Source organism: Dipodomys spectabilis, unplaced genomic scaffold, assembly GCF_019054845.1.
Source record: "Dipodomys spectabilis isolate Male_0828 unplaced genomic scaffold, ASM1905484v1 ptg000276l, whole genome shotgun sequence".
Lineage (NCBI taxonomy): Eukaryota > Metazoa > Chordata > Mammalia > Rodentia > Heteromyidae > Dipodomys > Dipodomys spectabilis.
Window position 1 is genome coordinate 2,700,001 of NW_024870953.1, and position 22,197 is coordinate 2,722,197.

Below are 22,197 nucleotides of genomic sequence, written 5' to 3' on the forward strand. Positions count from 1 at the left end.
TTTCCAGGGCTTGAATTCAGCCCACATAAGAGGAGGGAATGACGGGAGATTCTGAGATACTCATTTCGGGACCTACGAAGAGTCATGGAATGCTATCGATCTCATCCTTGAATGTGTAGTTTGTGCATAGGCAACTCGATATTCATGGGCATAGGTTGTCATCCAGTTCACCAGCGTTATTTCTGTCATCCTATACTTAAGAAAATACACAATACATCAATGAATAAGACACAAAATTAAGAGAGTGACTACACCTAACACAAGATGCCGCCCACCCATGTTTAATTTGGAATTTATGACTAAATTTGCCCCCACCAGGGCTTGATCTCAGCTCCCGGGAATGGCCTAGATCCATAGTGTCTCACAGGCTGTTGTGCTCACCATGACCCATTCACCAATTGGGCCTGCTAGGACTTGAGTTCAAATTCCAGCACTGCCAAAGATTCATTCTGATGTGAGAAGTCAATCGATCCACCTGTTTTCCTGTCCTGTAAATGTCCTGGGTCTCAACGAGGATGGAGAATAATATATAGGCACTCTATAGCCATGGCAATAAGTTGTCACCCATGTCAGCACAGGTATATCTGTCACCATACTCAATAAAATACACAATCATCCATGAATAATAAACAAAATAAAAAATAACTACACTGAACGCAAGATGCATACCACACCTGTAGGTAAAGAGAAATCCTATGTTTAAAAAAGGTGGGCTTGCTATTTTGTCCAGTGCTGGGGCTTCAAATCAGGCCCTAGACCAGGCCTGACATTCTAGTCTTCAAGGATGTTGAGCTTCCCCTTCCTCCACAGTGCAACAGAGCTACCCAGACCTGAGTCAAATCCCAGCACTGACAAAAGATTCATCGTCAGAATCCAGTTGTTGCACATATTTTCCTCTCCTGTGAAAGTCCTGGGTCTCAACTGGGATGGAGAATGTATAGGCAACCCTATTACCATGGGAACTGGTTGACATCCATGTCAGCAGTTATACCTGTCATCATACTTAGTAACATACACAATACCTCCATGAATTAGAGACAAAATAAGGAGAAGAAATGTACAAAATAAAAGATGCTGTCCACACATGTGTGTCAATATAGATCCTATGTTTAAATTATGAATTTATGACTATAGTTGACCACTCTGGGGATCAATGTCAGATCCTGGGAATGGCCGAGCTCCTTAGTTGCTCACAGGTTGGTGTGTTCACCTTGACTTATTCACCAATTGGTCCTGCTAGGCCCTGAGTTCAGATCACAGCACTACCAACAAGTGGATCATGGACTAAGAAGCCAATTGCAAAACTTGTTTTCCTCTTCTCTGAGAATCCTGAGTGTCAGGCATGATAGAGAGCATTTCTACAAATCTAGATGCTCTGTTATAGGATGTCATCAATGTAATAAACGGAATGTGTTTCATCATAGTAAAATCAAGGGTTAGTAGATGAATAAAACAAAAAATACAAGGAACAACCACACCAAACACGTATGGACTGAACATCTATAGGTAATTATAAATCCTATCTTTACAATGTACATAAATAGTATGTTTTCCAGGGCTGAGGCTTGAATTCAGGCCTAGTGAACAGGCCTGACTTTCTTATCTTCAAGCATGGTGATATTCCCCTTCATTCACATTGCTGCAAATTTACCCGGATCCTGAGCTCAAATCCAAAGCCTGGAAGAATAAACGGCACGAATTGTAAGCCAGGGAGCTAATTTTATTTTTATTTTATTTTATTTTTCTCAGCGCAGGGCTAGAACTCAAGTCGTGGCAACTCTTTCTCAGCTTCGATCACCCTATGCTGGGGTGCAACCAGTGGACCCACAACTCCTCCTGGGATCCTAGACCCCCAGGCCTTGCAGGAAAAAAATGCACAGAAAAAAATTGACCTTTTTACGTTTCCTTCCTTTGCACGGTGACCCTCCTGGGTCTGCATGACCCTGTTGCAAAGGGTTCTTCACCTTGCATTTCTGAAGGCTGGATGACTTTAGGGGAAGCCATTGGCCCATGGGGCAACATAGGCCCTCATTTCGAATCCCCATCCTGACACCAACCAACAGCAAGAGATATTAAGAAACTGGTTCCCATCCATAGAAATAACAATGAAATGTTGTAAATGTCACGGTTGAATGAGTTGATCGTGCATGATGTTCCTATAAAATTAGACAGCATCATTTCAGGGGCTGACTAATTTTAGTTAATATTTATGAATAATTAAAAGAATATTGTTACTTACAGGAATGCAATAATTTCAGAACACTGATTGATTTCATCAATAATTTAAGGATGAAAACAATGGCATTAATTACATGGATGCATAATAAATAACCAGGAATTTGTAGGAATGTAGTCTATATAACTGAATAATGTATAGACATCTCTGGCACTCTATAAAGATATATATTCATTAGCATACTTCCATCTGTGTGTCAATCTGTTCTTATTTTGTTAACTCCTGGACCTCAATCTAGCTCCTGGGAACAGCCTGTCAGCTCAGTTTGCCCCAGGATGGTGTGCTGACACTCACCCATTCATAAGTTTGGCCTTTTAGGCCATGAGTTCAGATGCCAGCACTTCCACACAATGAATTGTGGAGAAAGAAGCTGAGCGTGACATATGTTTTCCTTTTCTGTGAATATCCTGTGTGTCAGGTATGAATTAGAATACATATGCAGACCTATATCCTATGTAATCAATGTAATCAATTTTCATTGTGCCATATAGTCAATAAAACAAAAAAAAAAGTACACTTAACGCAATATGGAGTCAACATATTATATAAATATAAATCACATATGTAAATTGTACATGAATAGGATGTTTTCTTCTGGTAGGGATCGGTTTCGGGCCTAAGGAACAGAATTGAATTTCTTGAATTCATGGAGGCAATCTTCCCCTTCCCACACAGTGCAACAGAGTTAGCCAGACTATGAGTTCAAATCACAGTCCTAGCAGAAAAAATAGCACCTTTATAGTATGTGCGGCCCAATTTTTAGGTATTTCATTATGCCTAAATTTTATTAAAGTGACTGTTTAAATGCTTAATAAAGTATTAACTAAATTTGATCAGTGTCCTATAATATAATAGCATATAATTTGATCCTGGAATCATTCAAGAACTGCTCATTCAATCATGACATTGATCACATTCCATTGGTAATCATATGGATAGGAACAAGTTCTTAGGATCTCCTGACATTTGGAGGTGGCAGGACCAGGATTCTAAATTAGGGCTCCAGCTCCCACTACTTCAACCTGAGGATAGGGAATTCACTGGTCTGTCCAAGAACATCAGCAAGACCAATGATTAGGCAGGCACCAATGGCTCTCAGCTGTCCTCCTTGATACTTACAAGGCTGTGATAGGAGGATCATGGTCAAAGTCACCCTAGGCAGGAAAATCCTTGAGACCACTGTCCAACTTCAAAGCCAACAAAGCCAAAAGCCCTCTGGCTCCAGTGTGGAGGGCCAGCCTTTAACAAAAGCAGTTCACAGACTGTGCCGAGATCCTGAGTTCAAGGTCCTGGACTGGCAACGAACAGGCATACACAACAATCTGTGAAGCCATCCAGCAGGTCACCCTGTTGTCCCCAATTGAATTGGACAGAGTTCCCTGTGAAAAGGGATGGGGGAGCCACTCTTATCTTGATTCTGCCCATGCTGCTTGCATCACAGGACTCCAGCCACAGTCCCATGCCTTCATGTTACTTTCTGACCAATAGGATACAAGAATGGTGGCCATGCCCACATTCCCTGCTGTCCTGTAGCACCGGGATTCCCTGTGTTGGTTGACACCACTGGCAGCAGTTGAGGAAGGTAGAGGTGGCTGAATGGTGAGCAAGAAACTTGAGGAGACTTTGGAGTATAGTAGGGAATTAACGTGCCTGCCCTCTCTTCCCTACAATGCTAGGTTTTAAACCTCAGGCAATGGCCCACTGCCAGTCAGCCTAAGGCCCCCATCTGGTCCAGGCCCCTGGTCTTCTTCTCTGGGCCAAGTGTCCACAATGATGCTGCCATTGGTGCTCACCCCACCTGGAGCAGCTGCCAACAGCTTTTCCCAGCATCACAGTTGAATGGCCGCCCCAACACCATCTCCACCCCTGGTCAGACACCCCTCTAGGGGCACCATGACCCCCTGTTTGTTTTTTCCTCTCCCCAGCTCTGAGGAGCTTTCTGTCTTGGGCATTTCTGAAAAAGAGACTCAATATATGCTCAGGCTGGCCTGGGTCCTCGTCCTCCTATCTGTGACAGGTATGTTCCACCAGGCCTGGTCCTCTGTAGTTGGGATGGTAATATATAACTCCATGCTTAGTCATTGGTTTAGATGAATTATCTCAAACTCTTAGTCCACAGCAGCTGATTTTTGACCACAGGTGAAGCTCTGGGTAGAGCCTCAACCATCGAACCTCAGTTTCCTTACAGGACAGTTGTGAGCAAATAAAGGGATTTATACAGAGGCACATCTGGAGCATGATCAGGCACAGAGGGAGCAGCCTTCAGATAAGGTTCTTGGCAATTCAGTGAGCATATGACAGGAAGATATCCGGAAAGGGCTCAGGGGGGGCCTGTTATTAATCATGCAACAGGTGTGGGATTATGAAACAAAACATGGCTCTCTTTCATTCTTACCCTATACCCATGAGGAAGGGGATCCTTCACTGTGTTGAATTTTGCAGCTGGGGAAAGGGAGGCACAGAGAAGCCAGGTAACCTACATATAACCCCAAGTTCACAGGAACCTCAGCCTGACTTCTCTGCCATGCTCCCTAGGACAGTGGGTGCTATTCAGCCCACTTTTTCTGGTCGGAAGTCCACTTCTTGTCAATCGTGGGGCTTGAAATCTAGGCCTGGGCACTGTTCCCGAGCTCCTCAGCTCAAGGCTAGTGCTCTACCACTTGAGCCCACAGTGCCACTTCCGGTTTTCTGGTGGTTCTTTGGAGATAAGAGTCTCACAGTCCTTCCTGCCCAGGCTGGCTATGAACCAAGATCCTCATATCTCAGCCTCCTTTGTAGTTAGGATTAGAGTTCTGAGCCACTGGCACCAGACTTAGGTGTAATTCTAACTATTGTTCTCTCTCTCACATACACTGCCACTGGTTGAATGGGTGCTGGAGGAGGTGGTCCAGTGTCCCCATGTGGTTGGAACCCAAGGTGGCCCTCTCATTCTGGATGTGGGCTGTGGGTCAGGAGCTGACTCACTGAGCCTGCTGAACTACATCCCTGAGGTAAGACCCTCTGTGCCCTGGCTAGTCCCTGATGGTTATTCATTGTCCATCCAGCCTTACTGGGCTTATTGTATTGTATGGTTTTCTACATAATTTTCTAGCACTTTGCCAAAATTATGATACATAGTTATGGAATTAAAATGTAATGTCATCTTAAGAAAGTCATTTAAGGCTCTGGGAATGTGGCTTCATGGTATGGTGATTGCCTAGCATGCATGAAACCCTGGGTTCAATTCCTCAGTACCACATAAACAGAAAAACACTGGAAGTGGTGCTGTGCCTCAAGTGGTAGAGTACTAGCCTTGAGGAAAAAAAAAGAGAAGCTCAGGAATAATTCCCTAGTCCTGAGTTTAAGCCTCTGGACTGGCAAAAACAAAACAAAACAAAACAAAACCAAAAAAATTAGTAATTTCAAATTCAATAAACCATACTTGGAATATATAATTGCTCCTTCCATACGGACACCTGACAATAGTCCCTAATTTGTGTACTTTACTTATGTTATCATACTGAAGTGAAAAAAATAGTTTTGCTCATTAGGTCACAGCAATTAATGCCAGGAATGTGCTTAGATTTCAGGTGAAGATTAATTCTGGAAATTCAAAGATTCTAGGATTTTGTGTGGTCACTGCTAATCACAAAGAGAAGGGTAGTATAAGAGAGATTTAGAAATCTTTTTGGTCACTCATGGCACCAAAACAGCAGAGGCTAATTAACAGTTGTGACAGAAGAGAAGGAATAACTCCAGATGGAAGGAATAAATGATAGTAACTAAGGTATACCAGAAACTGTTCTAGGGAACCGTTTTTGGTTATTGAAGAACTAGTTATCAACTAGGCTTATTGCTCATTGCCTTTGGCATTCTAAATCTCTTAGGCTGGTTCTTAATCTCTGTGTGATAAATGTATCTCTTTCAATGCTGTTCTTTCATACCTGATTTCCTTTGCTTTCTAAAAATCTGTCTTTCTATAGTTCTCTATGAACATTTCCTGATACTAAATACACATATACAGATGGCAGAAGATGCTAATGTAAGGGTCCCATAGCCCATGAGTCATTAATGTAACAACACGGAAAAGGAGGATATATTTAATGCTACCTCAATTTTTCTGAAAAGCTGCAATGTCATCATGTGGTTCAAATTTCTATTCTTTTTCAACATGGTGTCATTCAGTGTACATAAATGCAAATATGAGCTGGGTGCTTGTGGTTCATGCCTGTAATCCTAGTTACTTAGGAGGTTGATACCAGAAGATTGTGGTTAAAAGCCAGCCTGTCAGGAAAATCCATGAGACTCTTATCATCCATTAACCACCAGAAACACGGAAGTGGTGCTGTAATTAAAGGGATAGAGCACTCAAATTGACCTGAAGAGATGAGGGACAGCACCCAGGATCAGAGTTCAAGCTCCACGACCAATAAAATAAGTGAAACATGACTTTACGTTTCCCCAAAAGGAACGAAGAGTTCAATAATCTTCTGAAGCAGTAAAATAATTCCAAAGTGATTCAGTGCACCTACTTTTGCTGAGTTATTGAAGTTATGGATTCTTTGCTGGACATATTCTTTTCTTTTAAAAATTGTCAAATATTAGCTTATAATAAACTTAATTTAATATTTCTTGTTTCAAAAGAGAAGTCCATACAGTTGATGTAACTTAACTTTCTTAATATCTTAGTTCAAAGCCAACCCAGGCAGGAGAGTCTGTCAAACTCTTATCTCTAATTAAACACCAAAAAAAAAAAAACAAAAGTGGAATTTTGGTTCAAGCAGTACAGTACTAGCTTTGGGTGCAGATGGGCAGCAAAGACCACTGTTCAGGGACAAAATACAGCCTCTGGGTTAAAGCCAAAGAACCAACACAAACTAAACAAACAAGCAAACAAAAAAACCCAGATACTTCTTTTGGACCCTCCTTAAAGGAGTAAGGTCTCAGAAGAGGCTCCTTTTGCTGATCATACACAATGGACCCTGCTTTTTTGGAATCCTTATTGCTATGGAGAACTTAAGACCAGACTAAAGGAACCGATAACTGAGTCCTGCAACAACAACAAATATCCATACATAAAATACTTTAAAACCTCCATGTCTTTATTTCTTTACAGGAGAACACTATTAAAACAATATTATTACTTTTTGTAATACTCTCAACTAGAAGTTTACTGAAAAGTATTATATGAGTAAAGAACACACTCGAACAAATCACGGACAGAGTTTCCTTCAAGCCTTGGGACTCTTTCCTTGTACAGTAAAAAGGAAAGCACAAGTTAACTTGAACTTTGTCATTCCTCTATGTTCAATTCCTCTCCTGGGATCAGTTTCCACATCTAGTAACAGTTACTTCCTGTAACAACCAATGGTGCTGCTTGAGGTATAATGAATGTTTTCTCTCTTCACTGAAATAACACAAGGACACCTTTGGACCTGCATAACACGTGTTTCACGGACAATGGAGTAAAGAGAAAATATAAAATTTATATTGCTTATAAATACATTATCCATGAGTACATTGAATTCAAACTGTGTAAGTTCTTTGTAAATTAAGGCGAATATTTAAATAAGAAGAAGGCTTTTAGATAATTCTTTTTGTGAGTGTATGTGTTGCACATTATTTCCCAAGTGTACATGAGTTAATGGAAACAATATCAATAACAGGAGAAAGAGAAGTTCTGTGTTTAACTATAAGGGTTCAATACACTATAGAAAACATTGAAATAATAAGCCAAGTCCAGTATGTAGATTTATGGGAGTGATATAGAGAAAGCATTACTCCTAAGTGGAGCATGAAGTATGAGGCCACTCCCTTTCTAAATCAGGCTTGCTAATCATGCAAATTTATTAAAAGTAGAATGGAAGAATAATTCTGCTTCTAATGCTAGTCAGATATAAGAGCATGGTCTTAACTGGAAAAAAAAATTCATCTTGAGAGAGCAGGTATTATATTAGCAATGAACTGGTGGCTAAGATGGCATTTCTTTTTCTTTCCTTTATATATATATATATATATATATATATATATATATATATATATATATTGTTTGTGGTGGTCTTGGCACTTGAACTCTGGGACTGGGCTCTGTACCTCTGCTATTCAGCTCAAGGCTAATGTTCTACCACATGAGCCACATTGGCACTTCTAGTTTTCTTTTAGTTAATTGGAGAGAAGAGTCTCTGGGACTTTCCTACCCAGGCTGGCTTTGTTCTTCAATCTTCAGATCTCACCGCCACCCAGCTTAAGGTCACATTTCTAGCAGTGTACACTCAGCATATGTAATTTGTTTGTTCATCTATCTTTATATGAATTCTTGAGTTGAAAACCTGGGATATAGCTTAGACTTTACACTCACAAAAATGTAGTTTAAAAGCTGATACACCTGGAAAAATAAAACTTAAGAATGTAAAGGAATCTGGGAAGTTCAGTTTGCATCCAGCATGGGCAGAACAATCTTTGTGACACTACCTATAATTAAGCAGGCAAAAGCTGGATTAGAAGAATGGCTCAGGTGATGGAATACCTGTCATGAACAAGACAGATGAATAAGAGCTTGAGGCTTTTGCATACATATATACAAACATACACATACACACAGAGACACTTATATGTACACACACAATTACAAAAATGACACAACTCTCAGAATTTGTAGAAAACTTAGAAAACAATAGAAAAGAAAATATGTCTTGAGTAAGACTAGAATCAACTGAAAATTTTTAATATTAGAAAGCCCTAAGTAAAATTCTTCAAAAAAGTTTGAGAATATTACATAGGTAGGGACCAGAGATAGAAACAGTCAAGTAATCATTATTCAAGGGATCAGATCCATGGAGGAATGAAACAGAGACCCCACAGGTGCATCTGAAAATGTTCATATCCTGTGTCAAATGTTAGAAAATCTTTGATAATAGTACATGAACAGTCTGAGCAGTAAGTCTGGTGGATAATAGCATTGGAGAATTTCAGAATTGTTAGTCTGTATCGAGATTAAATAAACCAAGAATCTATGGCAGGGAAATGTGATACAAGCCTAGAATTCTAGCACTCAGACTGAGTCAGGAGATTAGAGAGTGGAATTGCATAGTGATAACTTCCCTGGACCAGCTAGTATAATTTGTGTTAATAAAGCAAACCAGTCAAGAAAGGAATACACAGTTGGAAATTTGGGCTAATTTTGTCATTACATTTTGAGAAATCAAGTTTCCTATTGAAATGCAACTCATATATAATCCTCAGTTGTGTTTTAAATGCTATCTTCATTACAGAACATTCCTACATGCAAAATGGCTCATGATTTCCAAGCAAAATTTGAAAAAGTAAGTAATCATCATTCTGTTGGATTCCAAGAAATGATGAAGAATTACAAAAGCTTAAGCCAGAGAAATAGCAAAGTTCGTCTAATGTAGGACTTTGTAGACCTTGCTAAATTGGAATTTATATTTAAAATAAATACTTTGGCATTGTTTGTAATTTCATATTCTACAGGATACTACAATTTTTTTTTTTTTGGGGGTCCGGTCGTGGGGCCTGAACTCTGGGCCTGGGCACTGTCCCTCAGCTCTTCAGCTCAAGGCTAGCACTCTACCACTTGAGCCACAGCGCCACTTCTGGCTTTTTTCTTTTTGCTTATGTGGTGTTGAGGAATCGAACTCAGGGCCTCAGGCATGCAAGGCAAGCGCTCTACCACTGAGCCACCTTCCCAGCCCTACAAAATTCTTTTTAAGTAGAGGGTTTAATTGGCAAATTTACAAATGATTTTGGCATTCTATTTGCCTGGAATATTCTTTCAAGAGAGTTATAATTAGGATTTAGTTAATATATAATCCCAACAGTTCATGTATAAAATGATAATGTGAATAATGTAGACAGAGTTGACAACAAATGGATGATATGAATGTATTAATTAAGAAAAATAGCAATTTTTTGAGGCTTTGGTATAACATGGAATGAAGAGAATAATTTTGTGACATCTTTCTTCTACCTATATGTAACACAGGATGCAATTTCCTTAGTTATGTGCCTCTATACAATGATAAAAATGCTAGGTTTGGGGTTAGTTTTTATTTTTGTTTGTTTTATGGGTTTGTCCTAGGGCTTGAACTCTGGGCCTGTTTATATTCAAGGCTTGTGCCCTACCACTTCAACCTCAGTGCCACTTGTGTCTGGCTTTTTCTGAGAAGTTTTTTGGAAATAAGAATCTAAGGAACCTTCCTGTATGGGTGGGCTTTCAACTGTAATCTTCCCATTTTAGCATCCTGAATATCTATGATAGTTAAAAATTATAAATATAAATAATATTTGCAAATAAATAAATAATATTTGCAAGTGTTCTGATCTCAAGAATACCAGTGGGGGAAAAAATCATGGAACCCACTTTATTGTGGTATTCTTTCCAGAACAAGCAGGGCATCACATTAGCAGAAGTACAGTATTTTTTCACAATAGAGATAAGCTGTTCATGATGTGAATTAAGGGAATTTTGAGGTGCACCCTATAAGTTGGAAACTGTTGGGCTAGGATGACTTTATGACATAAATCTTGGGATTGATGGTCATAGAAATAATAGCTTACTCTGATAAACAATTGCTTACTCTAAAATAATTAATTATTACAGATGCTTAATAGTTTTATCCTTTACCAGAATGTGGCTATTTTTCTGTTGACTTCTCAATCTGTAGCACCCCATTGGAAGCTACATCTATTGCAGAATTATATAACATGCAAACATGTACTGTTTTGAATATTTCAGGTATGGAATGTTCAGAATTTGAAAATGTGTAGTTATTAGTCATACAGATTTTGAAGAACACATATATTCTGTCCTCTTAACAATTTATTAACTTTTAAAAGTTATGGGTTTCCATAGACTTAATCTCTTTTAGGTTTTAGTATGAGAAAGTACTAAATTTATTCTTTTTTCAAATATTGGCAAGTATATTGTGAAAATATTGTCTAGTTGGATAACATTCAACTTGATGTCCCTCTGATTAAAAAGGGGAAATTAATTCAAATTAGATGTCAAATAGTATTGATTTTTAAAAAGTTACTACATAAAGAATAATATTTATTATACTAATACAGTGATATTTTATTTCCTGAAGCTTATTTTTAAATTTAATTTTTATTGTCAAAGTGATGTACAGTGTGGTTACAGTAATAGTAAGGTAGTGAATATATAACTTTTCAAACTTGATACCCACTCACTCATTTTTCTCATAGTTTTCCTTCACCCCAATACCCCTCACAAGTTGTAATGTACATTTCCAACATATTGTCTTGTAAGTATTGCTATTGCATTGGTTTGCCTTTGTCCTTTGTCTCACCATTTTCTTGTTCCTCTTCCCTTCCCTAATTAAGGTAAATGTATAAAAAATACACAGGGTACCAAAGTCAAATACAGCAGGGGATAAACCATAGGGGAAAATCCTAAAGAAAATAGAAATCACATAGTACATTAAAAAAAAACAATAGCAAATAAAAACTTGTTTCCATGTGTTGGAGTTCATTTTGTTAAGCATCAGCATATATGTTCATATATATGCATAACAATGCCACTGGAAAATGATAGCTTCATGGACCCTATATCATGAAAACAAAATGTTAACTGTTATTGATGGTAACATGGAAATAGCATTGGTGAATTCATGATTCTAATAAAGGAATTTCAAAAGAATTTTAAAATTATGACAGGTAAATGTTTTAATTGTTCAAACTTTTTAAAAATTTAGCCTATGAAGAAAGGTTAAAAAAAATAAGCTTTCATGCAAAGAAATCCATGGAGACTTAGCTGAGAGGGAGCAATGTTGGTGAAGATGGCTCCTTTTCACACTAAACAAAAAACCTGAGAAACCTTGCTATAAATCCTGTAGGATCCCTTGAGAATTGTCCTTACCCAGGAAATATACATTTATTGTGTGAAACAATGTTGTAGTATAATTTAAATTCAAAGTTCTTAAAAAATAAGACATCAAAATTTGTGAATTGACTTTTAATCACCAAATAATAATTCTCTGAAAAAGATAATTTGGATCAAAATATTTAGGCAGAAATTGTCCTCCAAAATGAAAGAAGTTATTAGGTTTACACTTTTCTGTTTGTAATATTTTCCACAATGTCTTTGCACATGGAGCACTAAAACACAGAAAAAAAATCTGATTGGATATTTCAAACCAATAATTTCACATTTCTAAGTAGCTCACAATAAATAATATCCTTATTAACATGAGATAGTGAAGACTTCTCTTATTACATAAGCCAAAAAGTTTGTGGATCAGAAAAGAATTGAGCAAATTGAAAAGGCAAGAAAACGTGTTCTTAGAAGCTGTAGCTATGCGTATTGGCTTCAGCAGTGGAAGGAGGCCAAAACTTTTTGATATAGATTTTCTTAACATTTTTGCTAACTAAAGTGATTTTATAGAGCCGATTTGGCTCACTACACTGCAGAACAGATTGAATGAAGACATGAAAATAAATTCAACATCCAAATAAAAGAGATTTAAAAGAGAAACCATGAAGATGTAGCAGTGGTGGAGGCCTTATAGTCATTCAGCTTTACTAGACTTGAAGTCAAGAAGCTGTGATTAATTGGAAATCAGGCAAGAGCTAAGAGAAGGATATAGAAGTAGAACATAGAAGCATTATTCTTTGTAACAGACACTGTCATCCAAGGAATGGGTGATTTAACTCTATTCTTCTCCATACATCTTGTTGAACAAATGCAAGACTAAGAGAAAAATAATCTATTGAAATAATTTTGCAAAGAATAATTTCACTGTTTCTGGTATGGTACTTAAGGAGAATATTAAGTGAGAAGATAAAAGTGGGGTATTTTTCGGTTTCCTCTAAGCATAATGTTAGCAAAATATATCTTTGAGGTTAGAAGTGATTGAACCAAAAAGTAGTGGAGTAGACACGAGAAGACTTTCAAAGTAAAAAAAAAAAGAAAGAAAGAAAGAAAGAAAATAAGTATAGCTAAATATTTGTTATCACAGCTTCTTGGACTGCTTTCTTGGAGACAAAGTTTTACATTATAGTTTGTCCTCATTAACATAGATGTTGGGATTTTGTGGCACCCAAATGCAAGGGGGAAGTTTAATGGACTCACTGACAAGTAAACAAATTGATAGAAAAAATGGCAAATAATATTTAGTGAATTACTTTGACCAATTACTTTGCCAGAACAAAGAAAGAAAGATAAAATTCAAAATCGCTTGACTTAAAAGTGTGAAAAAAGAGGGCTGGGAAGGTGGCTCAGTTGTAGAGCACTTGCCTTGCATGCATGAATGAGGCCCTGGGTTTAATTCCTCAGCACCACATAAGCTGAAGTAAAAAAATAAGCCGGAAGTTGCACTGTGGCTCAAGTGGTAGAGCACTAGCCTTGAGGTGAAGAGCTGAGGGACAGTGACCAGGCCCAGAGTTCAGGTCCACGACTGAACCCCCCCAAAAAACAACAACATCAACAAAAAATCCCAAAAGTATGAAAAAAGAGTAGTGAAGAGATATTAGAGAAAATAAAGGATTGTTTTCTCTCCAATGGAGTAATGGATTCTTGATCTTGTTTCTATCATTCTATCTTCACAAGCTATCAAGTGTGTGGCTTAGGACTAGAGGATCCAGTTCAGACAAAGAGAACTCGCAACTGATGTAGGTGATTTATAACTTTAGACAATGTATTTAAATCTGTTCAAAATTCTCCCCTACCCCAAACTGACCTCTTTGAACAGTTTTGTTTACTTTTCCCAAGACGTCCCTTCATTAACTGCTTAAATTTTGAGAGATCATATTCATTCTCCTAGAGATTGCTGTTTGGTTGTGATTTTGGTATGATTTTCTTTTTTGTTGTGTTTTTTAACTGAATTTCAAAATGTTGTTCAAATGTGTTAAAATTAAATATGTCCATCTAATTGTCCAATGCTCCTGGATCAGAGTCAATCCTATCATTCTCAAGCAACCTCTTCTCCAGGATTTATTTCAGATTTGCCGCTTCCTTTATCATATGTGAACGTTGAGTATTCTAGCTGTACTTGTCCCTTGTTCCATTTTTCATTCATTCTATGTCTTTACTATTATTCTTCTTTGGTTTCAATTTCCTGATAGTCATTCTGTTAAACTGTCTCTTAATACTTTGAAAAGTTAATATTTCATGGAGTTTCAATCCTGCATATACTTGAACTGATGTCAGCTTATATTTCCATAATTCATTCATCTGTAATAACAATTTGCAAGACTGGAGACGTGAAGCACCTAGACATGATTTTATTCTCATCCATTTGGAAGATTAATCTTTAGTCAACAAGAAAGTTTGAAAATGGCTTAGAATGTATTCCTAACTACCAGTTTTTATAAAAGGCTTTGTACAATGGTTGGTGATTATTTTATTTTACATGGGATAGTATTTTCTACTACCTATATGTTTTGGAAAAAGAAGAAAACTAAAATTTACTACTGTAGAGGAATATGATAGAAATAGAAGACAGATTTTATGTTTGTCACATCTCTGATGAGTACCCATATTCAAGACATAAATTCATATTTCTTACTATGTTAGACAGACAGGGAAAAATGAAACAACATCTGATAAGGCAACTATTTGTGACTTTTTATAATGTACCTAATTATGAGATGAAATTTACTTGGCTGTTCTATTTAACACATTTCTGGAAGGCAACTACGGAAACAAAATGGGTGGGTGGTTTTATTTCCACACTTTAATGAATAGTTGAAACTTTTTGACATTAGTGCTGGGTAAATAAATCAACTCTATTGTAATTTGTTCCCTCCACTTGAGAAACTTTTAATGGCACTAAGTATCATCTTGTCAAATGATATTTTAGCGAATACGATTTTTTAAAGTTTATTTGAAAATGAATATACTTTCAGGAGATTAAATGTAGGTTATCATTGGTGTGAGAATGACAATATTTTTATACTATAGAACCAAGTTTTACTGAAGTACCAGTATTTTGAAGCACTATGGATCTTCTCAATGTATTTCTGAATCATATTGACCTCTAAGTCAAGTTTTCCTGGCCTTGGTAGACCAATTATGGATCTATCATTCCAGGAAATATTTTTTGGCCGACTTATGCTGGCCTACTTATGCTGGACTGAAATCTTTCATAAATCATTAGGCGAGGGGTATTAAAAATAATCTTGTGAATTTCGTGATCTTGCTCACTCATATGGGCTGGTCATATGTAAATTCAAAGTTTGAATTACAGTATTTCTCTCAGATTTGGTGATCTCATCTTTATGTTGCCTTGCATTTCACAATTGCTTAATGCTAATTCCTGTGTCGCAAGGAATTAGAGCCCTGAAATATTATAGAAAATGAGAAATTGAGATGGGACATTAATTACTTTCCGTTTCCATGTTGCATGGGACTAGGTGAGAAGTCTTGCCCTTCTTATCTGATGATGTGGCTAACTGGAACCTGGAATCCTAGGACTCATGGGTCCTGCAGAAGAACAATATCTTTTAGACATCATATCAGCAAAATTTGGGTATAATCACTAGGAATACTTCAGAAATATGAAGAAAAACAGTTTGGGACCAGCAAATTAAAACAATAAACAGAGCAGCAGAGTAAAACCCCTTATAGATTAGAGGAAAACAACATTTTTACCATGTGAATTCAGAAGACCAAGAACACTTAGAAGGTATCACAAGTTTATACTGAAGACATTGCATTGATACATGTATATTATAAACCTAATTATTTATATTCCAATCTATTTATTGGAATAAATATCAAGTTATTTGTCAACTTATCAACTAATTCTAGTAAGATTAACTGTGTGAAGTATAACTATATATAATATAAGAAAATATTTTCCATTATTTTGTTGTGGTTAGGGTATCAAAGGCCACACTGTTTTAAAGTATTATTCCATTATCTCTATCTCAGTGTTTGATGGAGTTAGAACTAAAGCTTTAACATTTGCAGATTTACAGCCTAGAGGCAAGAGGAAACACTGTGATTAAAACATTGCCAATTTAAGGTCTAATATCGAGGAGAAATATATGGACTTCTCCTGGAGCTATGGAAATATTTGGTGATAGAAAGGTAGTAGTGTAAGTTCCTGCCTGGTTGGATGGTAAACAGGCCAGGACATTAGGTAATCATGCATATGAACAATTTTTCCACCTTCTTGGCTTTATCTACTTTTGTAATGGTAGGTATAATAAACAATTCTATTTTGATAAAATACCTTCTAGTCTGAACAGTTCTGTCTGGACTGTTCATCTCTCTATGATCCCTTGTAACTAAGATTAATTTTGTTCCAGTAAGACAATCTATACGGTCAGGGTAAAATATTCTGGTTGTTCTGTTTCTACATGGAAGAAGGGTAAAGGGTCAGGTAGACATTTAGGCTAGTAAGACCTCATTTGGGAAACTTTAAGCTGCAGAAGTAGCTCTTAAGCAAAGCTTACTTTGAATCCATTAGCTCTACAAAGCTAACTCAGTTCATAAATATGTACTTGAAAAGTCATCACATTTGGACCCAGTTATAAAGGCTTCAAATTATGATCAGGTTTAAAATGAAAGAGACATAAAATAGTCATTGACAAAAAATTGCAAGTCTGAGCAATCTATGGAACAATATAAATTTTTCCACTATACACAGAATTTTAGGGAAATAAGATCAATACCATTGTTAGGAACAATAAGGTTTCCTTGTTACAAATAGACAACCAAGGATGTATGCCTGTATAAAGATTGCATCATTAACTACTTAAATTTACAGGATACTATATGCTTCAGCAGCAAATCTACCCAAATTACAGCAATTCAGAGATTAACATGGCACTTGTATAAGGATGATATAAAAATTTGTGAATTGTTCCATATTTTTCATTCTTCAGATGCAAGAAATGAAAAGTAGTTATTAAAAAGTTGATTACAAAGATACAAGTGTAACAATACATGTAATTCATGGAATTAAAAGTTAGTTTGACATCAGTGTATAAGACCTTTACCTTAGAAAGGCCTCTATATTGTATAACCTTTACAAAACTTTTGAAATTAGATAACATTGTCATTTTATCCCAAAGAAATATAATAATATAAGGACCTAGGAAAAAAGAAATCTTAAACAGTTTCTATATGGAATGCAATCCGAAAGGACACATTTTTTTAATGAACCTATATATTAAAATCAATGTAAAATTGAAAGTATTATATCTAGGAGAGAATAAAATAGATTATGGACATTATACAAACAGAATACAGACTATTTCAAAATATACTTTTTTCAGATAAGTACCAGAAATATCTTAGGTTTCTGTACTACTCATTTCAACAGATAAATTAAAATTATTTCTGATTAAAAAAATCACAAACTATGCAAAAATCATTATAGAGTTGTACAAACTACTCAAAGACATTTTTATTTCAAAGTCAGGCAATTTTCTTGGAAGAATACCATAAATTTCATAAATTTTTCCAATAAGATATTGCTGTTACTTTGTATTGTGAAAATATTTTGGAAGGACACAATGGATGGAATAGCATTTTTGAAATTTAAGAAACTTAACCAAACCATTACGACTTAAGACAAGAATTTGTACAACCTCCACAACTTCAAAGAGGTAGTGATACATATTATCCTTTTGGCAATATCAAATGCAGTGTCTTCCAAGTTGTTCTTCAGAAATGATTTGATGAAATGTTTCAATAGAAGGAGATCCAGCATATTTTTGCTCCGTCTATTCCTAGAAGCAAGTTGCCAGGGGGTCAAGAGGCCTTTAGTTTGGGCAATGATATCTGCATCATGATGAAGTAAGAAAGAAACCACTCTGGTATTATTCCACGTATAAGCACTGGGCAGGTGTGTAAAGCTATTCACAGTTATTGCATGAATATCTGTCTTCAGCCAACAACTGATTGACAATGTCTAAGTGTCCACTGTAGGCTTCCCAATGAAGAGAAGTATACTCATCATCACCCCTAGTATTCACACGAGTGGTCTTTTTGGAAAGTAGTCTCTTCACTGTACTAAGTTGATTATTTTCGGCAGCCCAAAGAAGAAATTTGCGTGGATCGTTCTCCAAATTTTTTTCTTGCAAATGATACCATTCTTCACCTTTTTATCTTGTTCCTTGTCTTCGTCAGAATTGCCTAACCAGTGACTTTGAGTATCAGTGGGAATGAGGTGTCCATGTATTTCTCCAATAATTCATGTTGGTTGAACTGGTAAGAAAAATCTGATGAATTTTCTGTATGTTTTTTTCACCATGATTTATTTTCTCTTTTTCCATTTTTGCTAGTCTAAATTATTCTACCTGGATAGTAGGGATTGATAGAGAGCAGAGAAAGATTTTCCTCTGTACTCAAAGGTACAGAATGAAAATGAGGACCAGTGGTATCTTCATGTGCAGCTTATTCTAGGAATGAGAAAATATGAAATAATGCCTTCTATGTAAATGATTTGGGAAATGGCAGAGCAGAAAGTTGCAATCATGCAACTAATAATATAAAAGCAAAATATATTAGGATAATTATGGAGCAATCATATTATCTATGAGAACCATGAAAGAGAGAGAGGAAGAGAGAGACAGATGTGCAGTGACCTAGCTAGCCAAAAAACCCATGCCTCTGATCAATTTATGGAGGAAACAATTTTATTTTTAAAAAAGAGATGGAAATACAATTTATATATTTATTTGAAATTAGTAAATATATTTTAGTACCTTAAATAAAGAGACATAGCTTTGACCAAATTACAGACAAGAATCTAAATCCTTGATCTGACAAAGCAGTTGAATCATACTTTTCCTGTACAATGAAAGAATGGGTCCATTCTAGGAAAGCAGCTAGAGAAGGCAGGTCGATTATATCTGTGACAAAACTTTTTGGGAAATGGTATCAAGGATAACTTACTGGTGATCCACTTGCTCTGCAAGTGTGATTATTAACTATTGCTTGCTGATTCTAAACTATTGCTTTAATAATTATATTCTCCAAGAAAAAAAGTGAAATTTAATTGATAGAAAATGACTACTAATACATTTTGACTTCTCATTAAGTACCTTCAATCATCAAAATCACAAGAAGAAAATAGACAGGCCGACTTTTTTAGATGAAAACTAGTGTCTTTAAAAAAACAAGGAATTTAAGTAGACCTGCAAATGACTTCTAATTTATTACTGCATTATACTTGTTTCTAATGTTGAGTAAGAATAAATAATAGATGTATTAGACCGCTCTTAAAGCTCATATGTTCAATACTGAGTTCTCTTATATTATATCATGGTATTTTTTGTTTATGGCCTTAAGAAATTTACTACCATGAATTTCTGACAGGACAATATCATCACTGTACATCTTGCTTCTATACTCTGTTTTAAATTACTATCTAAGTATGTGCATTAGATAACTATAGAGGAAAAAGTAGAAGCCACACTGGTGGCTTATGTCTTTAATCCTAGCTAATCAGAAAGATGAAATCTGAGGATTGTGGTTTGAAACCCGACCAAGCAAAAAAATAGTCCATTAGATTCTGATTTGAAATTAACCAGCAAAAGCTAGAAATGGAGCTGTGGTACAAGAAGTAAAATGCTAGCTTTGAGAAAACTAAAACAAAAAAAATTACAAATTTTGGGACAGAGGCAGGCCCTAAGTTCAAGCCTTAGGTTTAGCACCAAACAAATGAATTAATTAAATACAATAAATTAATTGGTCACATGTGGAGAGGCAAGTAAAATGAAATACGCATGGTGACTAGATTGTGTATTATTTTGTAATAAGAAAAATTATCATTTGTCCTAATCACTAATATTTTATTTTAGCTCTTTTGTACAATAAACTCTGAATTTAGCATTCATGTATATGTGTATGTTCATGTGCGCCCATGTGTGTATGTGTATATGTGTGCGTGTGCTGTTGGAATGTTGCTTGCCAGTGTGGACAAGTTGAGGCTGAAAAGACCTAACTGTGTTGCAAGTTTTTATTTATCAGTGTTCTGTCATGTCATTTCAGTGGAACCACCCTCTGTACATTGTATTTGTCAAATAATATCATCATCATAATCAAATTGTTTACAACATTAAGTTAGCTAAAAGTGATCACTTTCAGCTCTTATTATATGTTAGTAAGAAGATACAGATATAATAAGGTAGTAAGTTATTTCTGTAAGATGATGATCCGTACAAAATATGTATTTAACCTCTTAAATTGATAATACGATTAAGATATACTCATGGAGTGAGTTTGACCTACTTGACCAAACAGGCATTACTACTCTCTGGTTCTTCCTGTGAAACACAAGATGGATGAAAATAACTTTCTTTGTAAGATCATATCTATTCTCACTAAGATAATAAAAACCGTATTTATTAGGTTTAGATATCTCATCATATTGACTGAAAATCAGTATTGTGGATATGCTTGTTACATAAAACATTCAAAAACAAACAAACAAAAAGTACGTGTCACCTCCAGATTGTGGATGCATTTGATGTTATTTTTTACATGCAAATTTATTTTTACTAATGGTTCTTTTGTGAGAGTAACTATCACAACTTTAACAACTAAGGCTTTTCGAAAATCTTTTCCAATATAAATAACATCCCAGAGCGAGTGTTGCAATTTCTGAAAACCCTTTGAGTATTTTATTATTATTTTAGTTCATTGACTATACAGGTAAAGACATTTCTGAAATAAGTATTGTTAAAATCCGAAACTGTAAATGGGTTTACAGGCTTTTTTTTTTTGCATCATTTTATGAAAAGCCAGTTCTTATGAAACTAAATAAAATAGAATAAAAGAATGCAAGTGAATTGGGTAAGCTAATTCTTAGTATAACTTTGTTTTCCATTAACACAGTCCTTTGAATGTAGATGATCCAGTTAAATTATTTCCTTTGTGTCACTGCGCTTCAGTTATTTTTAGAATCTTTGTAGTGATAAGAGTAAATTTGTAATATAAATAAAGGTCTTTAAAAATGATTAGGATTAATCTTGTGTTTTATGTCCTACTCCCAAGAAAATGAGTTATATCCAAGTTTTAATAGTTTCAATAGTATCAAAAGGAATTTAAAAAATGCAATAGTATTGGTGTCTTTTTAAAGCAATTCTATTCACAAGTTGGAGAGTCTTTAATTCATGCTTAGGTCTTGGTGTCTATGATTTGTAACTGATCGTTCCTAACATTAATGATAGGTCAGACTGCATTTTGGGGTATATGAAAGGAAAAATATTTATCTGAGGTCAAAGGTGATTTGTATATCAGTCTTGCTTTAATAGCATTTTAAAGTAGTACATTTCTCTCAAAATGTTGGGTATAAAAAGCAATCAAAATACTTCTAATGGTAATCAATTTAGGTGAGCTACAATGTGGAAATGATTGGTCCACAAGAACTGCAGTCTGTTTCCATCAGGAATTGGGCAGGTCATTCTTTCAGTAAGAGTGTTTTAAAAAGAGATGTGTTCCCCAGGCATTGCAGTGTTGAGTCATGGGATAGAATATGATTTCTAGCATTTTGAGTTAGAAATCAAGAATGTTATAGTTTAGAAGTTTCTTTTACCAGGGAGGTATAAATTGATTATGGCCTTGGAATTTTCATATTACAAAATAAAGTGAAATATTGTTAGAGTCTACACAACAATTCTGGGAAATTTTCCGAGAATTAGTAGACTAAGTGCTGGTATTTTAGTCATAAAACAGAATGAAGTTATTTGATACAATGGTAGATGGGCCTCAGGCTAACACTTACCATGTGTGCAATGCTGTACTAGTAATTCCAACTCTGAAGACCTCAATATCATTATCTGAGAATTAAAAATGGAAATAGTTCCACTTTATGGAATTATTGTGAGGATTAAATTAGATACCATAAGTAAAGTACTTGGAAAAACAATCCATCAGCATATGGCACATTCTATTTGTTATTTTATCATGTGATCAATTCTAACACTTTTACTGTGAGTTTATATTGTGTATCTTTATGATGTGCAATGTGATACATTGATATTCA

General features: G+C 35.7%; 1 pseudogene; it reads left to right on the plus strand.

Annotated features, from left to right (window-relative positions):
* The first annotated feature begins 16,976 nt into the window (after window positions 1–16,976).
* LOC122126385 lies at window positions 16,977–17,076 on the plus strand (annotated as a pseudogene).
* Window positions 17,077–22,197: the final 5,121 nt, after the last annotated feature.